Source organism: Saccopteryx bilineata, chromosome 4, assembly GCF_036850765.1.
Source record: "Saccopteryx bilineata isolate mSacBil1 chromosome 4, mSacBil1_pri_phased_curated, whole genome shotgun sequence".
NCBI lineage: Eukaryota > Metazoa > Chordata > Mammalia > Chiroptera > Emballonuridae > Saccopteryx > Saccopteryx bilineata.
The window spans coordinates 136,710,808-136,729,121 of record NC_089493.1 but is presented as its reverse complement, the minus strand read 5'-3'; the positions used below and the strand labels follow the sequence as shown (position 1 = coordinate 136,729,121).

Sequence of the window (18,314 nt, the reverse complement as noted above, 5' to 3'; positions counted from 1 at the left end):
AAAATCCCATTTCCCTTCTCTACTTTGCATTTGATTTTTCCCCTTAAATATAAAATATAACAATGAATGTTTTCCCCAGCCTCTGTACCCTTTTCAGAGTTCCTGGAATAGACAGAGTCTTGGGAAAGTTGAACAAAACAAAGAGGCTATTATAGGTTCATTTGAGTGAGAAGAGGAACACAGAAGAGGTAGGTGTGCTGATGACACTCTGGGGCTGAGAGTGTCATCATGTCTGTAAGTGACCAAGGATGAGAACCATGTCAACTCCTTCCTGGCTTCTCCTCTCTCTGGAGAACAGGAAACAGAGTGATTTTCAGTGTGAGCAGTAGAGAATGGGTATGGGTTAAGAAGTAGAGTCAGGATGGGGATGGAACTGAGGGAGGGAACCTCAGCCGGAGTTTGTCTTCCAGACTTAACATTGAGCTTCTTTAACCAAGTCTTGATTGCCAATAATGGGAATTTACTCAGACTTAACTTAAACCACAGGGAGTTTATTTGGAGGCAATAGTGCCTTGTTTTGTAACTTGTGTCAGCCACCTTTTATTGTGTAACAGACCACACCTGGACATAATGGATTTACACCATTGTGAGTTTTGCTCATGGTTCTCTGGGTTAACTGGGAAGGTTTCTTATTTCCATTTGCATGAAATGTTTTTTTCCATCCTTTTACCTTCAACCTATGTGCATCTTTTGTTTTAAGGTGTGTCTCTTGTAGACAGCATATGTACGGGTCCTGTTTTCTTATCCATGCAGCTACCCTATATCTTTTGATTGGATCATTTAATCCATTTACATTTAGGGTTATTATTGACATGTAGTTGTTTATTGCCATTTTATTCTTTACAGCTGTATTCCTCTTTTGCTATACTCTTTTCCCACTTTGATCTGTTTACAACAGGCCCCTTAACATTTCCTGCAGCATTGGTTTGGTTGTAATGAATTCCTTGAGGTTTTTTTTGTCTGGGAAACTTTTTATTTCTCCAATTTTAAATGATAGCCTTGCTGGATAAAGTAGTCTTGGTTGTAGGTTCTTGTTCTGCATACTTTGAATATTTCTTGCCATTCCCTTCTGGCCTCAAGTGTTTCTGTTGAGAAGTCTGATGTCATCCTTATGGGGGCTCCTTCGTAGGTGATAGCCTTTTTTTCTCTCACAGCTTTTAATATTTTCTCTTTATCACTTAGCTTTGGTATTTTAATTATGATGTGTCTTGGTGTAGGTTTCTTTGGGTTTCTTTTTAGTGGAGTTCTCTGTGCTTCTTGAATTTGTGAGAGTTTCTCCTGCATTAATTTAGGGAAATTTTCAGCAATGATATGATTGAACAAAGCCTCTATCCCTTGTTCTTTCTTTTCTTCTTCAGGAACCCCTATGGTGCGGATATTATTTCTCTTTATGTTGTCACAGAGCTCTCTAAGAGTTTCCTCAGACTTTTTGAGTCTCTTTTCTTTTTTCTTCTCTGCTTTCATGCCTTCATTCCAGTTGTCCTCCAACTCGCTGATTCGATCCTCAGCTGTATCCATCCTGTTTTTAATTCCTTCCATTGTCTTCATTTCTGATATTGTATTTGTCATCTCCGACTGATTCTTTTTAAATATTTCAATATCCTTTTTACATGTTGGGTTTTTTTTGCATTTTTCTGAAGCTAGAAACAGGGAGAGACAGTCAGACAGACTCCCGCATGCGCCCGACCGGGATCCACCCGGCACGCCCACCAGGGGCGATGCTCTGCCCATCCTGGGCGTCGCCATGTTGCGACCCTCCTGGGTGTCGCCATGTTGCGACCAGAGCCACTCTAGCGCCTGGGGCAGAGGCCACAGAGCCATCCCCAGCGCCCGGGCCATCTTTGCTCCAATGGAGCCCTGGCTGCGGGAGGGGAAGAGAGAGACAGAGAGGAAGGCGCGGCGGAGGGGTGGAGAAGCAAATGGGCGCTTCTCCTATGTGCCCTGGCCGGGAATCGAACCCGGGTCCTCCGCACACTAGGCCGACGCTCTACTGCTGAGCCAACCGGCCAGGGCCCAATATCCTTTTTTATACTTGCTATTTCTTTATTTAGGTGTTCGTGATGACCATCCATTGTTGTTCTAAGATCCCTAAGTATCCTTACAATAATTATTTTAAATTCCGCATCCGGAAGTTTGATTATTTCCATATCACTCAGTTCATTTCCTGAAGGTCTCTCTTGTGGTTTCATTTGGATTGCACTTCTTTGTCTTCTCATTGTGCCTACCCAGGTGTTTTCTTTGTAGAGCTGGTTGAGTCTAGGCTTGGTGTTGTCTGCCTCTAGTTTTTACTTGTGTTGTTTCTAAGTCTTCTTGGGTTGGCATCAGCTATTATTTGTAATCCACTTTAGGATTTGGACTGCTTTGAAGTCTTGATTTGTTTGTTTTCTTAACAGGTGATTTTCTTGTTTGCTGATCTCAGCAGGGGGCTTATTTGAAACTGTATCCAGGAATGCCCTGGGTGTGACCTGAGGCTCTGAAGTCCTCTTCTGCCAGTTAATCTCTCTGAGGGCGGGTTGCTTTCTCAGCTTCAGTAGGGGGAAGTGTATCTCAGATCTCCAAGGAGACCTGAGTTACTTGCTCCTCCTCCCCACTTCTTGTTTTCAGCTGTGTCTTGTTGCGCTGATTGGAGCTGGAGAGATGTCTGTATCTCTGTGACCTGGAAGTGCTTTTGTATTTTGCTTTGTGGAAGGATCAGCCCCACCCCCAGTTATGGCTGCCTCCAGCACTGAATGAGTCAGCTTTTTATGTCATCACATATATTCCTCTCCCCCTCACCATCCGTCTCTCTCTTTCTCCTCTTTTTGGAAGACAAGCAGGCCCTTTCAACACACCTCGTTCCCTGGTCGCCAGGTAAGTGGCTGTGAGCAATATTTACTGCTCTTTTCTTTGGAATTGAGAGCCCAGCCTCACCCCCCCCCATTCCTGTAAGCAGGGGAAATTCAGGCGCTTTCTACCAGGTTTGTTGTGGCTTCTTCTTTGCTCCTTGATTTTTGAAAGCTGTTCTTATAGTCCAGATTTGGTTTTTCACACTGATTGTTCATAAATTAGTTTATAATCCAGTTCGGTGGTGTGAGCTGGGAGTCTGTGTGTCTGCCTACTCCGCTGCCATCTTCAGGTCTCCCTGGGAAGGTTTTCTGGGCTGGACCCACCAGCTGATCACAGACAGCTCTCTCCTGGGTCTGGGATCAGTTGGTGGCTGGATGAGGTAGCATAGGTTCATTCCTTAGTCTGGAAGTTGGTGCTGGCTGTCTGCTGGGATGTTTTGATTTTCCTCCCTGTGACCGCTCATCCTTCAGTAGGCTAGCTTGTACTTGGATCTCATGATGGTTTAGTGTAACAGCTCAATTATGAAGCAGCATGGCCATGAGGAGGCTGTAGGGCCAGGCCTCACTCTGGCTAGATAGCTTTGCTTTGCTCTGGTCTGCTCTGCCCTAACCTGACCTGCTCTGCTCTACCTGCTTTCCTTTGCTCTGGTCCAGTGAGATATCTTTGATGTTTCAGCTCCAACCAGGGAAACGCAGTCTTCAATCTTTCCTGGAAAGGAAAAGTGGAGGATTCCTGAGCCAGAGGGGTGTTGACTTATATAGACAGAAGTCCCTGCCCCTAAGTCCCTAATTGGTCTGTCCTCATGCAGATGAGGACTTCAAATCTTCAGAGTTTGATTTGTTCAAAAAGCACCATCCTGATTGGTCAGAATGGAGATATCGGTCAGAATTGGTTGGTGAAGATGTTGATGGGGATTTAGGCATACAGCTTTGTTTGGATGGGTAAAGGTTGAAACAGGATTCCAGGAACTCCTTCATAATGGCTGCTCAGATGCAGGCAAGCAGCTCTGTGCAGGCTTCTCCCTGAAGCATGGCTTGCTTGAGAGGCCCCTGTTTAGAAAGGACTGCAGTACTGTGTTTTTAAATTTGAGCACAGTTAGCCACCAGGAGCCTTTCTTGGTGTAGGTATCCTCTTTTTCAAGGTCCACAGGGGAAATATTTGAGGACTTTTGCCATTTGCCACAGAATCCTAGAGTGAGAAACACATGGGACTCATGAAACATTTTAACCAGGACTTAGAGCTCAAATAGATACCCAAGTCTGTGTATGGTGTAACTGAGAACCCTAAATGACTTTACCGAGTAAGTTATTCAATTTCAGAATGCCAGTTATTGAATAATCAGTTCCTTTCCCAATGACTGATGTTTTCTTTACCATTTATTAAATTCAACCCCAAATCATGGTCTGTTTCTGGGATATCAATTCTATTTCACTCATTTCCGTCTATTATCTCAGTAGCATGTTGATTTAATTGCTAAAGATTTAGGACATTTTTATTATGGTAGATCCCTTATGTTCCTGTTACACTTTTTAAAAGTGTGTTGTTTTCTTGTTGAACTTAATCTCCAAATCAGCCTTCTCCAGCACATATAAAACTCATTGAGATTTTGATGCAAAGAAAAATAGTATGAAATCTGTTAATTTGAGAAATCAATACCTTAATATTTTTCCTTTTCATGCAGGTATATGGTCAGTTTCTCCATTTGGTCTCATCTTTTCATATTATACTTTTAAAGATATTTGTTCCATCTATTTTCTGCTATGATTATTTCTGATTCCAGTATCACAGTTTTTGGTGTTAGTTGCTGCCACTGTGAAACAGCATATTTATACCGAATCCCTTAGTTAAACTGATTATTAAGTTTTATTTTTTTATTCATCATGTGCAATTTTAGCCTCTAGAACTTTTTTTTTGTATCTTTTGTGTTTTTCCAAAGTTAGAAGCAGGGAGGCAGACAGACTCCCGCATGCACCCAACCTGGATCCACTTGGCATGCCCTCCAGGGGGCAATGCTCTGCCTATCTGGGGCATTGCTCCATTGTGGCCAGAGCCATTCTAGTGCCTGAAGCAGAGGCCACAGAGCCATCCTCAGTGCCCAGGACAACTTTGCTCCAGTGGAGCCTTGGCTGCCTGAGGGGAAGAGAGAGAGAAAAAGGAGAGGGGGAAGAGTGGAGAAGCAGATGGGCGCTTCTCCTGTGTGCCCTGACCAGAAATTGAACCGAGGACTTCCACACATCTTGCCTAGACTCTACCACTAAGTTAACCAGTCAGGGCCTATCCCCTAACCATGATGGTGAACCTTTTTATAAAAACTGCCCACTTTTGCAGTACTGGTCAACCTGGTCCCTCTCGCCCACTGGCGTTCCAGTAGCGGAGCAACCAAACAGTGCCACGATTGGCCCATCATGAAAGCTGGAATGCCCACTAGTGGGCAGGAGAGACCAAGTTGACCAGCACTGCAAAAGTGGGCGGTTTTATAAAAAGGTTCGCCATCACGGGTCTAGAACTTTTGAACATATTTTAAAATGTCCTGTCTAAATGTTATACCTTTCATTTCAGTTTAAATCTTATTCTATCAATGAAAGCTTCAAGACTCATATTAAATACTTAACAATGGTATTTACTGACATCCATGTTTAATATATTTCCTAATATAAAATAATTCTTGCTTCCCCACAGTAAATCCTACTTGAATGATGAATTATTCCCTTAGCATAATATTGAACTTAATTTGGTTAGTTTTCTTTTTATTTCTTTTTGCTTTCTGTTTTAATGAGTGAAATTGTGCTGTTTTTGGTTTGTTTTATTTTGTAGTCTCTTTATCACATTTTATTGTCTAATAAGCTAGCCAAGTAAAGTGTCTAATAAGCTAGACCAAGTATGTTTTCATTTTAAATGTTTTAAATTATGGCATCGACACTTCCTTGAAAAACTGATCTTTTGTTGGAAAAATCATGGTGTTATAACCTTTCAGGGAATTATTTGATAACTTCAAAAATTTTTCATACTAAGTTGTTTGAGAATTCAGCTTATAATTTTTTTAACCTCTGCAAAGATTTTTTTAAAGTCAGTTTTTAAAAAAATTTTAATTTTCCAATTACAGTTGACATACAATATTATATAGGTTTCAGGTTTACAACACAGTGTTGAGACATTTATATAACTTAGAGAAGTAATCACCCTGATAAAACTAGTACCTATCTGATATCATACATAGTTATTGTAATATTATTGATTATATTCCCTATACTGTTTTATACACCCCCATGACTGGTAACCACTAATTTGTATAAGTGGTTTACCTTTTTCATCCAGTTCCCTAACCCCTCTCCCATCTGGGAATCATCAAAATGTTCTCTGTATTTATGTGTTTGTTTCTGCTTTGTTTGTTCATTTATTATGTTTTTTAGATTCCCCATATAAGTGAAATCATATGGTATTTGTATTTCTCTGTAGGACTTATTTCATTTAGCATATACCATCTAGGTCCATCCATGTTGCAGATGCCAAGATTTCATTCTATTATATGGCTGAGTCATATTCAACCATATATGCTCCACTTCTTCTGGATCCATTCATCCATTGCTGGACACACATATTGCTTCCGTATCTGAACTATGGCAGACAATGCTGTAGTGAACATATGGGTGCATATGTCTCTTTGAATTAGTGTTTTGGGTTTCTTTGGATAAATACCCAGAAGTGGAATTTCTGGGTCCTTCTAATTCAACTTATGTTTCCTTAAGCACCATTTCATTTAGATTTTCAGATTTAATAGCATGCTATTAAGCTTAATACAATCTTGTTGGTATATTCTCCTTTATATCTATTTAGATTGCCAGTTTTGCTTTTTTTTTTTCTTTCAGAATTTCAGATTTTGGATTTATTTATTATTCCTCCCCCCCCCAATTCACTAGTTACTATTATAATCTTAATTCTTCCCATTTTGAGATTATTTTTAATCCCTTCCTCCCACCATGTGAAATATTTAGATCAGTGTTTTTGAAGAACACTGGTTTAGAAGACTCACTAGACACCTAAATCCTTTTTTGGAATAAATTTAGGAATGAATGAATGAAGAATTTAATGCCATCCTTTTAATACTGTGAAAGCTTTTAACACCATGAATTCACCCCTGAACATGGCTTTGGTTATTCTCATGGGTTTTAGCTATATAACATTCTTGTTTTCTAAAGAGATTTTGAAAATAATTTTGACTTGTTTTTGATAGTCATTATCATGAAAACTCACTTCATATAAATTTTCTCATTTAATCTTTCTAGCAGTTGTAGGAATTATTTTTGTTTAATAGCCTGTTTTCACAACAGATGGAACTGAGCTCCAAGAGAGGTTAAGTAAGTTGCCCAAGGTCACACAGATAATGAGTTGTGGGCAAGATTAGGATTGGAATTTAGACCAAAGTCTGTTTTGATTCTAAACCATGTGCCTTTGTTACTATGCTACACTGCCTCTTTAGTTGAGTGAGTTTTAATCACTAGTTGTTAGGGTTTAAAAAATTAACTTCATTTTAGTGGGTTGTCTCAATCTTCAACTTGATGGAGTTTTAAAAAATTAACTTGTGACCTGTAGAGTTTGTGCATTTTATAATTGCTGTGGCTTTTTGTTAGCTGAGTGACTTATCAGCTTCTGTACCTGTAGCTTCCTGTTGCATGGAAGCTAGAAGAGTTGGCAGATTTTGAGTCAGAGCTCAGAATCTACAGTTCCACAAGGAAAACTTTGCCTTGGACCCACATGCACATGCAGTGTGAAAATAAGGCTTAACTTCGCTGGTCAAACGCCTCTCCCCAGCAGAGTTACAAAGTGTTTCTGGAGAGGCCTTTTTTTTTTTTTTAAGCGAGATTGAGAGAGAGAGACAAATAGATAGATAGGGACATACAGACAGGAGGGGGAGAGATTAGAAGCATCAACTTGTAGTTGTGGCACTTTAGTTGCTCCTTTGATTGCTTCTCATATGTGCCTTGACGGGGAGGAGGAAGGGGCGAGGGGGGAGCTCCAGCTGAGCCAGCGACCCTGTGCTCAAGCTGGTGAGCCCATGCTCAAAACGGCTACCTCAGGGTTTCAAACCTGGCTTCTCAGCGTCTCAGGTCGGCATTCTATACCCTGTGCCACCATCTGGTCAGGCTCTGAGAGTTCTTATTCCACCCTTGCTCTGTTTTCCCAGCTGCCTTGCCTCCTAAGATAGCTGGAACTTGTTTTTCTAAACACATTTTCTCCTCTCCTTCCCTCATTATGTGCTTACGGTTTTGTGATACTAGCTCAAGAGTGAGGGTTGGCCCAGGTAGGGACTTGACTTGTGGGCTGATCTGCCTTTAAGTCCTTGGTTCTATTTCTGGGTCTTGCTCTCAGCATGACTTGCTGCAAGTCAATGTGACTTGTTGTGACATAATGTGGTCAAACTTTTCTTTTAAATTGGGCTGTGATTCATTTTTATTTTTATGGGGTTGTATCACATTAGAAGTATTACAGTAGGAGTTTTTTTTTTTGAAATCTAATAAACGTTTTAATTTGCCATCTGGAGTCTGTGTTCCTTACACTTTTTTATTGTTCATGACTGAGAGTGGTGTGGGGGAATGGTTTGGCTATGGTGTTAACATGCATGCAAAGGTTGGTTCCATTGCCCCAGACCTCATTTCAGTCTTGGCTGTGATGGGAGATGAGAGCGGGCTGCTGGTCCTAAAGGGCGTGTGGGGATAAAGGATTTTTTTTATCTTTTCCTTTCTTTTTTCAGACCTAAATTTTTTATTTTTAGTAGCTTTAGAGATATACAACATGCAAATGTTTCCAGTGTTACAGTTTACATCATAAATATTGAATACAGAAAGAAGAACAAAATGGAGAATGATGATTTTTCTAGATTAACAATGAAAGTTTTGTTAATTTTTATTTATAATGGTAGGGAATAAAAGTCACCATTTTTTTCACATCTTTCCTTCAAATTAATAATTTCAGACTTTTTAATTTGGATGAGAGTCAACAGTGTGAATGGGTACATCACTGTGAATTCATGCATTGTCTTGATCACTAACAAAGTTGGTCATCTTTTAATGTTTATTGACCATTCATGTTGTCTCTTGTATTTTTTCTATTTTTAAAAAATTTTAATTTTTAATTTATTGTGTTGACATGGTTTAAGTGTCCCACCCTGTATACCCTGTATCGCACCCCCTGTGCCCTACACAAAGTCTCTTCCCACCCTATTATCTACCTGCTTCCCACCTCCCCATACCACCAACCCCCACCTTCCACCGTGGTATCTGTATCTGTGTGTAATGTATATATGATTTGGCTAATCCCTTCACCTTCTTTTTTCAGACCTAAACTTTTTAGGTCTGAATCCTGTGCCCTCTTCCACCTTCCGTCTGACAGCTGTCCCTCTGTTCCCTGTGACCCCGCCTCTGTTTTTATTTTGTTCCTCAGTTTATTGTGCTCATTAGAGTCCATATAAAAGTGAGATCATATGGTATTCGTCTTTGTCTGGCCTTTATTTCACTTAGCATAATAATCTCCAGGTCCATCCATACTAGTGGAAAAGGTAATATTTCCTTTTTTATGGCTGCGTAGTATTCCATGTGTAAATGTACCACAGCTTTTCTACCCGCTTATCCACTGAAGGACACCTGGGCTGTTTCCAGATCATGGCTATTGTAAACAAATGCTGCAGTGAACATGGGGGTGCATAGTTTCCTTTGAATTATTGCTTTATCATTCTTAGGATATGTTCCTAGAAGTGGGATAGCTGGGGCATAAGGCAGTTCCATTTTTAATTTTTTGAAGAAATGCCATATGTTTCCACAATGACTACGTGAGTGTGCATTCTCACCAGCAGTGCAGGAAGGTTCCTTTTCCCCACACCCTTGCTGGCACTGCTGTTTGTTAATTTGTTAATGAAAATCATTCTGACTGGTGTGAAGTGGTATCTCATTGTTTTAATTTGCATTTCTCTAATTATTAGTGATATTGAGCATTTTTTTTTCATATGCTTATTGGCCATCTGTATGTCCTCTTTGGAGAAGTATCTACTCAGGTCCTTTGCCTATTTTTTAATTGGATTGTTTGTCTTCCTGATGTTGAGTTTTATAAGTTCTTTATAAATTTTGGTTATTAACCCCTTGTCAGATATATTGGCAAATATGTTCTCCCATAGAGTGGGTTGTCTTTTTATTTTGTTAATGGTGTCTTTGGCTGTGCGGAAGTTTTAGTTTGATATAGTCCCATTTATTTATTTTGTCTTTTTAGTTCCCTTACCCGAGTTGCTATATCAGCATATATATTACTTTGAGAGATGTCTGAGAGTCTACTGCCTTTGTCTTTTTCTAGGATGTTTATGGTTTCATGACTTACATTTAAGTCTTTTATCCATTTTGAGTATGTTTTTGTGAGTGGTGTAATAAGTTGGTGGTATAGTTTCATTTTTTTTTTTTTTTTTGCTGCTCCTGTCTAGTTTTCGTGACACCATTTATTAAAGAGACTATCTTTACTCCATTGTATAACTTGCTTCCTTTGTCAAATATTGACCATAAAAGTATGGGTCGCATGCAGGAGTTTGTCTCACTATCTCCCCTCCTCTCACTTAAAAAAAATTACAACTAGGCCCTGGCCGGTTAGCTCAGCAGTAGAGTGTTGGCCGGCATGTGGAAGTCCCGGGTTCGATTCTGGGTCAGGGCACACAGGAGAAGCACCCATCTACTTCTCTACCCTTCCCCCTCTCCTTCCTCTCTATCTCTCTCTTCCCCTCCCACAGCGAAGGCTCCATTGGAGCAGAGTTGGCCTGGGCACTGAGGACGGCTCCATGGCCTCCACCTCAGGCGTTAGAATGGCTCCCGCCACAATGGAGCAACACCCCAGATGGGCAGAGCATCACCCCTGGTGGGCAGGCTGGGTGGATCCCGGTCAGGCGCATGCGGGAGTCTGTCTGACTGCCTCTCCACTTCTAACTTTGAAAAAATACACACAAAAAAATTACAACTAAACTATGGAACAATCGTTATTGAGAACTGCCTAAGACAGGGGTCCCTGAACTACGGTCCACAGGCCACATGTGGCCCCTTGAGGCCATTTATCTGGCCCCCGCTGCACTTCCGGAAGGGGCACCTCTTTCATTGGTGGTCAGTGAAAGGAGCACACTGACCATCTCATTAGCCAAAAGCAGGCCCATAGTTCCCATTGAAATACTGGTCAATTTCTTGATTTAAATTTACTTGTTTTTTATTTTAAATATTGTATTTGTTCCCGTTTTGTTTTTTTACTTTAAAATAAGATATGTGCAGTGTGCATAGGGATTTGTTCATAGTTTTTTTTATAGTCCGGCCCTCCAACGGTCTGAGGGACAGTGAACTGGCCCCCTGTGTAAAAAGTTTGGGGACCCCTGGCCTAAGATATAGCTGAATAGAAGTTCTATAACTAAGGACAGAAGCCACATAGTGACGGGTGGAGATGAGGAACACACCCACATGTGGCAGTTTAAAATTGGGAGGGATCTCTCAGCTGCAGTTACCCTGAAGAGTGAGAGGTCCCAGCGCCACTTAGGACCCCAAGCCCAGGTTTCCAGTGGTGAGAAGAGAAGTCCCCATAATCTGACTGGAAAAACCAGTGGGGATTGTGGCTGAGTGAGACGGAGGGCTCCTGGAGACCTATGCGTTCCTCTTAAAGGGCTTATGCACAGACTCACTTGAATTCACTTGCTCTGACATCCAGTGCTGGGGCAACAACTAGAAAGCACCAGAGACATATGAAGAGGAACTGAATTGTCTGGCTTTGGAGTAAGGGCTGAAGGGGCAGATTTTTCCCAGACAGAAGTGCTAGCAGAAGCCATTGTTCTTTTGATGAGCCCTCCCCCTATAAGCACAGGCAACCACCATATCTGAGTCTCTAGCAACTTGGTTAACATTGCTGGCTCTACCCTGGTGATTCCCTGAGACCCTGCCCCACCCAACTTGTAGGCCCACCCCAGCTGCTTCCAGTGGCTTTTCTGTACAAATAGCCTATCTTGGCTCTTGTTGTGGACTTTCCTAAAATCTCTCAAAGGTTTACAAATCTCATACAAGCAGTATCTGGTCTCAGCATGCCCCATATGTCTTTCTAAGTGACTCAAGCCTGTCACTAGTGGCTGCTGGCCTCAGTTTGCAGCTTGGCCATCCTAAGCACCTGCAAGCCCAGCACAAGTAGCAGACATCTGCAGATTTCTTTGTAGTTTATACCAGGTGGGCCTGGGCTGGGCATAGGCCATAGCTGACTTTGGCCTGTACCTCCCAATATGCCCCAGAACCAACACGCCCAGTGGCCAGTTTCAGACTCCACCAGAGTATTACCCAACCACCTCCACCAGTGACATACTCAAGGAGCAGACTCAGTGAGCACCAGAGCTTTGCTGAAGCGAGTCCTGCAGCATGGGATCAGCCCCTACACAGCAGCACCTTCACTGGAGTCGTGGCTGGTCCTCACAACCAGTCAACCTGAGGGTCTATCCTTCCCATTTATAGGCCAACAGCATTCAAGGTTCAACTATACCAGAGGGCACACACAGCCCACACAAGGGACATACCTGGGGCACCTGGCTTTGGTGACCACGGAGACAATGCCACTGGGCCCCACAGGACACCTACTACATAAAGTCACTCTACCAAGATTAGGAGATATAGCAGGTTTACCTAATGCACAGAAACAAACACAAGGCGGCTGCCAAAATGAGGAGATGAAGAAACATGTCCCAAATGAAAGAACAAAGCTAAACAAAATAGAGACAAGCAATGTACCAGATGCAGAGTTCAAAACACTGGTTATAAAGATGTTCAGTGACCTCAGTGAGAACTTCAACAAATTGATAGAAAACATAAAGAATCAGTGAGAAATAAAGAATGCAGTAACTGAAATGAATATATTATAGGAAATCAATAGTAGAGTAGATGAAGCAGAGAATTGAGTCAGCAATTTGGAAGATAATAAAGCAGAAAACACCTCATTAGAACAGCAGAAAGAAAATAGAATCCCCCCAAATGAGGATAGGTTAAGGGACCTCTGGGACAACATCAAGCATACCAGTATTTACATCATAGGGGTACTAGAAGGAGAAGAGAGAGAGAGCAAGAAATTAAGACTACTCAAAGATAAAATGACTGAAAACCTCTCTAACCTGGAGAAGGAAATGGACATACAAGTCCAGGAAGCATGTAGAGTTGGTTCCAAACAAAATGAATACAAAGATGCCCACATCAAGACATAATTAAAATGGTAAAGCTTAAAGAGAGAGAATCTTAAATGAAGCAAGAGAAAAGCAGTTGCCTACAAAAGGAGATCTCATAAGACTGTCAGCTGATTTCTCAACAGAAACTTTGCAGGCCAAAGGAATTGGCACAAAATATTTAAGGCAACGACAAGCAAGAACTTACAGCCAAGATTACTTTACCAATCAAGGCTATCACTTAGAATTGAAGGAGAAATAAAGAGCTTCCCAGACAAGAAGAAGCTAAAGGAGTTCATCACCACCAAATTACTATTATAAGACACGTTAAATGGTTTTAAGAAGAAAAAAGATAAAAAATATGATTAATAAAATTGCAGCAACTACATATCTATGAACAATTATTTAAAATGTAAATAGATTAAATGCTCCAGTCAAAAGACATAGATAAGAAAACAAGACTGCCTGATCTGTGGTGGCGCAGTGGATAAAGCATTGACCTGGAATGCTGAGGTTGCCAGTTCAAAACCCTGTACTTGTCTGGTCAAGGCTTATGTGGGAGTTCATGCTTCCTGCTCCTACCCCCTTTCTTTCTCTTTCTCTCGCTCTCTCTCTCATTCTCACTCTCTCCTCTCTAAAATGAATAAATAAAAACTTAATAAAATAACCATTATATAGAAAAAGAAAAAAAAAGAAAGAAAACAAGACCAATACATATATGCTGGCTACAAGGGACTCAGTTCAAATCAAAAGATACACACAGATTGAAAGTCAAGTGGTGGAAAAAGGGATGGAAAATGAAAAAAAAGAAAAGAAAATCAGGGGTAGCAATTCTGATTCCTAATAAAATAGACTCTAACCTAACCCTAACCCTAACCCTAACATTATTATTTTTTAATGTTTTATTTTTTCTTTTTGAATTTTTTATTGAATTTATTGGGGTGATATTGGTTAATAGAATTATATAGGTTTCAGGTGTACAATTCTGTAATATATCACCTGTATATTATATTGTCTGTTCAACACCCCTAGTCAGGTCTCCTCCCATCACCCTTTATCCTTGCTTTTTACCCTTTTCTACCTCCCCTCACCCCACTTTTCCTCTTGTAATCCCCATACTGCTCTGTGTCCATGAGTCTTTCCTTTGCTTAATCCCTCACCTTTTTTACCCAGTCCCCAGCCCCATCCCTTCTTTTTAATTGTTTGTTTTTTTTTTTTCATTTTTCTGAAGCTGGAAACAGGGAGAGACAGTCAGACAGACTCCTGCATGCGCTCGACCAGGATCCACCCGGCACGCCCACCAGGGGCGACGCTCTGCCCACCAGGGGGCGATGCTCTGCCCATCCTGGGTGTTGCCATGTTGCGACCAGAGCCACTCTAGCGCCTGAGGCAGAGGCCATAGAGCCATCCCCAGCGCCCGGGCCATCTTTGCTCCAGTGGAGCCTTGGCTGCGGGAGGGGAAGGGAGAGACAGAGAGGAAAGCGCGGCGGAGGGGTGGAGAAGCAAATGAGCGCTTCTCCTGTGTGCCCTGGCCGGGAATCGAACCCGGGTCCTCCGCACGCTAGGCCGACGCTCTACCACTGAGCCAACCAGCCAGGGCCGCCCCATCCCTTCTGACAGTTGTCAGTCTGTTCTATGAGTCTCTTTCCATTTTGTTTGTTATTTTATTTTGTTCAGTAGATTGCACATATAAGTGAAATCATATGGTACTTGTCTTTCTCTGACTAGCTTATTTAATTTAGCATAATACTCTCTAGGTCTATCAATGCTGTTGTATAAGATAAAATTTCCATTATTATTATTATTATTATTATTATTATGGCTAAGTAGTAAATATACCACAGATTTTTTATTTACTCATCTCCTGATGGGCACTTGGGCTGCTTAAAAATCATGGCTATTATAAATAACACTGCAGTGAACATAGGGGTGCATATGTTCTTTCAAATTAGTGTTCCGGTTTCTTTGGATATATTCTCAGACTTGGAATTTCTGGGTCATAGGCAGTTCTAGCTTTAAGTTTTTGAAGTTACACATTACTGCTTTCCACAGTGGCTGCACCAGTCTGCATTCCCGTCAATAGTACATGGGAATTAGTACTATTAGTACTGCATTCCCGTCAATAGTACACGGAACATGGGTTCCCTTTTTTCCGTATCTTTGCCAACTCTTGTTGTTTGATTTATTGATGAGCGCCATTCTGACAGGTGTGAGGTGATATATCTCACTGTGGTTTTAATTTGCATTTCTCTAATGATTAGTGATGTTGAACATTTTTTCATAGGTCTTGGCCATCTGTATGTCTTCTTTGGAGAAGTGTCTATTCAGGTCCTTTGCCCATTTTTTAATTGGACTGTTTGTTGTTTTGGTGTTGAGTTTTTGTAAGTCCCGTATACATTTTGGATTAAGCCCCTTGTCAGATGTATTGTCAAAACCTTTTAGTTTGATATAGTCCCATTTGTGTATTTTTAATTTTCTTCCCTTTGCCCCAGGTTATCTATCCAAAAAAAAATTGCTACAAGAAATGTCTGAGATTTTACTGCTTATGTTTTCTTCTAGGATTTCTATGGTTTTGAGTCTAACATTTAAGTGTTTAATTCATTTTGAGTTTATTCTTGTGTGTGGTATAAGGTGATCTAGTTTCAGATTTTTGTACATTTATGTCCAATTTTCTGAACACCATTTATTGAATAGATTGTCTTTACTCCATTGTATGGTCTTGCCTCCTTTGTCAAATATTAATTGCCTATAAAGTTGTGGGCTTATTTCTGGGCTTTCTATCCTGTGCCTTTGATCTATATATCTGTTTTTATGCTGTGTGTTTTGAATACTATGGCCTTGTAGTGTAGTTTGATGTCAGGTAGTGTGATTCCTCCAACTTTGTTCTTCTTTCTCAAGATTATTGTTGCTATTTGGTGTCTTTTGTAGTTTCATATAAGTTTTTGGAATATTTGTTCTAGTTCTGTGAAATACACCATTGAAGTCATGATAGGAATTGCATTGATTTCCCTAGATTGCTTGTGGGTAATATGGACATTTTAATGATGTTAATTCTTTGTATTTATGAATACGGTATATGCTTCTGTTTATTTGTATCTTCTTCAATTTATTTCTTTAGTGTCTTATAATTTTCTGAGTACAGGTCTTTTACATCCTTAGTTAAACTTATTCCTAGATATTTTGTTTATTTTTGAAGTAATCCTGAATGAGATTATTTTCTTAGTTTCCCTTTCTTATAGTTCATTATTGGTGTATAAAAATATAACTGATTTCTGGATATTTATTTTGTATCCTGCTACTTTATATTCACTTATCAGTTCTAGTAATTTTTTGGTGGACTCTGTAGTGTTCTCTATATACAGTGTTATGTCATCTGCAAACAATGGCAGCTTTACTTCTTTCTTAACAATTTGGATGCCTTTTATTTCTTCTTGTCTGATTGCTGTGGCTAAGACTTCCAGTACAATGTTGAATAGGAGTGGTGAAAGTGAACATCCCTGCCTGGTTCCTGATATTAAGGGAAATGCTTGTAGTTTTTGCTCATTGAGTATGATGTTGGCTGTGGGTTTATCATATATGGCCTTTATTAAGTTGACATACGTTCCCTCTGTTCCCACTTTGGTGAGAGTCTTTTTTTTATCATAAATGGGTGCTAAGTTTTATCAAATGCTTTTTCTCTGTTGATAGATACAGTTTTTATCCTTCATTTTGTTTACTTGGAGTATCACGTTTATTGATTTGAGGATATTGTACCAATCTTGAACTCTAGAATAAATTTCACTTGATCATATTACATGATCTTTTTAATGTATTGCTAGGTCTGATTTGCTGATATTTTGCTGAAAATTGTATCATCAGTGTTCATCAGGGATATATTGGCCTTTAATTTTCTTTCTTTGTATTTTTTCTATCTGGTTTTAGAATGAGGATGATGGTCTTGTAAAATGAGCTTGGGAGTCCTCCTTCCTCTTGAATGTTTTAGAATAGCTTGAGAAGGATAGGTTTTAATTCTTCTTTAAATGTTTGGTAGAATTCACCTGTGAAGACTTAATTTGGGGGAATTTGATTACTGATTCAGTATCTCTGGTTGTCTATATATTTGTATTCTTTTATTTTCCCTCTTTTTTGGATGATTGTATGTTTCTAGAAATTTATTCATTTTATCCAGATTGTTCAATTTGTTGGCACATAGTTCATAATATTTTTTTACAACTCTTTGTATTTCTTTGGTGTCAATTGTCACTTCTCTTTCATTTTGATTGCATTTATTTGGGTTCTTTTTTTTGGATGAGTCTGGTTAAAGGTTTGTCAATCTTTTTTTTCTTTATAAAGAACTTGGTTTCACTGATCTTTTGTAAGACTATTTCTTTTATTTCTGCTCTGATTATTATTTCATTCTTTCTACTCACTTTGGACTTGGTTTCTTGTTCTTTTCTAGTTCCCTTATTTTTATTTTTTTTATCAAGAGAGAGACACACAGGGACAGAAAGATAGAAAAGGAGAGATGAGAAGCATCAACTCATAGTTGCAGCACCTTAGTTGTTCATTGATTGCTTTCTCATATATGCCTTCACTGGGAGGGCTCCAGCCAAGCCAGTGACCCCTTGCTCAAGCCATTGACCTTGGGCCTAAAGCCAGCTACCATGGGGCCATGTCTGTGATCCCACGCTCAAGTTGGAGATCCCTTGCTTAAGCTGATGAACCTGCGTTCAAGCCGGTGACCTTGGGATTTTCAACCTAGGTCCTCAGCATCCCAGGCTGGCGCTCTATCCACTGCACCACTACCTGGTCAGGCTCTAGATCCTTTAATGTAATGTTAGATTGTTTATATGAGATTTATTTTTGTTTCTTGAAGTAGGCCTATGAATTTTCCTCTCAGGACTGCTTTCTTAGTGTCCCATAGATTTTGGGTTGTTGTGTTCTCATATTTGTTTTTTTCAAGGTATATTTTGATTTCGTTGTATTGCATTACTAACCCATTCATTGTTTAGTGAAATGTTATTTAACCTCCCTGTCTTTGTATGTTTTTCAGTTTTTTTCATGCAATTGATTTCTAGTTTCATACCATTATGGTCAGAGAAGATGCTTGATATGATTTCAATCTTCTTAAACTTATTGAGACTTGTTTTGTGTACTAACATGTGGTATAACCTAGAGAATGTTCTATGTGCACTGGAAAAAAATGTATATTTAACTGCTTTGGGGTAAAATGCTCTGAAGGTATTAGTTAAATCTATCTGATCTAGTGTGTCATTTAAGATTCCATTTTCCTGCTGATTTTCTGTCTGGA

The 18,314-nt window shown here is 40.0% G+C and overlaps 1 protein-coding gene across 4 annotated transcripts in view; it reads left to right on the top strand.

The window, feature by feature from the left end:
* Positions 1–18,314, top strand: part of INSR (insulin receptor) — a 205,119-nt gene that overhangs the window by 34,690 nt on the left and 152,115 nt on the right. The gene's annotated exons all lie outside the window — the stretch shown is intronic.